The 2,053-nt window shown below is 47.3% G+C and overlaps 1 protein-coding gene across 1 annotated transcript in view; it reads left to right on the top strand.

The window, feature by feature from the left end:
- Positions 1-1,364: 1,364 nt before the first annotated feature.
- Positions 1,365-2,053, top strand: part of MROH2A (maestro heat-like repeat family member 2A) — a 60,080-nt gene continuing 59,391 nt past the window's right edge. Inside the window, exon 1 of the mRNA XM_011929632.1 lies at positions 1,365-1,443. The gene's annotated coding sequence lies outside the window, so the exon portion shown is untranslated. The remainder of the gene's footprint in view (positions 1,444-2,053) is intronic.

Below are 2,053 nucleotides of genomic sequence, written 5' to 3'. Positions count from 1 at the left end.
TAATCCTGCGGGGTGACTCTGGGAGCCAGTGGAGAAAAGACACCCTAGACTTATCCCAATGAGGAGCACGGCTGTTGGGTGCTTGAATACTTGCCTCCTCAGTGATCGAGACATACTCCCAGGTAGTAGTAATTTCTCTGCATTTCCATTTGGCCACAAAGGGGGCTCTGAAAGTCAGAGAGAGCTGACGAGAAAAACACACGCCCTTGTGACTGAAGAGGTGCCACAGGGGATCTGTGTGGGGCACCACCTGCATTGCTACCCTGGGCAGATAGCTTGAGAAATCCCCACACTGCATCCCCAAACTGTTACTATCAGTGTGTGAGGGAGACAGGTTCCCACACCCTCATTAGCACAAAGTACTATCCTGAAAAAGAAAGCCTGTCAGTTTGATAGGAGAAAAGCAGGATCTTCTTTACAATGTGCTTTTATTATTGTTATTATTAGAGGTTGCATTTCTTTTCAAGCTGATGAGCCGTCTGTATTTAGTTTTTGAACGATACCCTTTGCCCACTTTGCTACTGAAGTGTATTACCCTGAGGATTTGGTAAGAGCGCTTATTGCATTCACCAGAATGTACTGTATTTTCTCTACTTTTTTTTTTTTTTTGCCTTGTTTTACTTTTTTGTTTTGTATTACAAGCAAAGTTTTAAATTTGTAAGCTTCAAATTGGAGCTGGGGTGGTGCAGAGAGTGAATATTTCAGCTGGTTCCCTGACCCCAGCTCCATCTCCTTCCCGAGGCAGTGGCTGGAACACATTCTGCCCACTATTTCCCTCTCTACATCCTTTAGGCTGTGCAGTGACCCCTCAACTACGTTCACCCTCCTAAAAAGCCCTTCCTAGTCCACCTGGGGCCCATCTCCCGGCCTCACTGCCCCTGGCTCCTTGACGCCCCGACCTCTCTCAAGGGACCCCAAGCTGCTGTGAGCTCCAGCCAGCTCACGCTCATTTGCACCTTCGTGTCTGTAGCACTGAGGCACTCTTGTTTACAAGTGTGAGAACCCAATTCAAGATACCTTAAGCATAAAGAGTATTTTTGGAAGGAGGCAGGCTTCTGACGACGTGAGGCTCACAGCCAGGCCTGCGCTGGGTGGAGCCTCCCCTTCTCGCTCCTGTCCCTGTTGGGTCAGAGCACCAGCTTCCTCTTCCCTCTCCTCAGGGTCTTTTCGGCCCCTCAGTCCCCATATCCCTCTGCCCTAGCTCCCAAGATCCCACAAGAGACAGACTGGATTCTCTGTGGCCTAGAGTGCCTCCTTCCTGAAAGTCAGAATCTGATTGGTCCAGCTGGATCAGGTGTGTACTCCCTGTCCAACCATCAATGCTGAGAGGGATTACGGAGAGAAAAGCATGGCTCCCACCGTCCCATTACTGTGGCTGCTTGGGCCAGGAGAGAGGGAACCTTGTGAGCTGGGCAGAAAACACCTTGTAAAGGCTGCCTCTGGGTCATTGATATGGTTTGGCCGTGTCCCACCTAAATCTCATCTTGAGTTGTAATTCCCATTACCCCCATGTGTCGTTAGAGGGACCCGGTGGGAAGTAATTTGAATTATGGGGGCAGTTATCTCCATGCTGTTTGTGTGATAGTGAGTTCTCACAAGATCTGATGGTTTTATAGGGGCTTTTCCCCCTCTTGCTCATACTTTCTCTTGCCTGCCACCTTGTAAGATGTGCCGTTGCTCCTCCTTCACCTTCTGCCATGATTGTGAGGCCTCCCCAGCCATGTGGAACTGTGAGTCCATGAAACCTCTTTTTCTTTATAAATTACCCAGTCTTGGGTATTTTTTCAAAGCAGTATGAAAATGAACTAACGCAGTCAGCTTCTGCACAGTATTTCCATTTTCCCACATTATGTCTTGGCCCTTTTGTGTATTTAAGCTCACAGGATGCTACAAATAAAGCATTTTCTTATTTCCTGGGTAGTTCCCACAGAAGTAGAGGTGCAAAGTGCCATAGAGTGACAGCATCTAAGAGAAGCTGATTTTGTAAGTGGATTGTTGAGTTCAATATTGTTGTCATAATCAGAAAAAAATGTATTTCCTTTTTTTTTTTTTT

This window comes from Colobus angolensis, unplaced genomic scaffold (genome assembly GCF_000951035.1).
Source record: "Colobus angolensis palliatus isolate OR3802 unplaced genomic scaffold, Cang.pa_1.0 Scaffold82, whole genome shotgun sequence".
In the NCBI taxonomy this organism is placed as follows: Eukaryota; Metazoa; Chordata; class Mammalia; order Primates; family Cercopithecidae; genus Colobus; species Colobus angolensis.
This window is presented reverse-complemented; position numbering and strand designations above follow the sequence as displayed.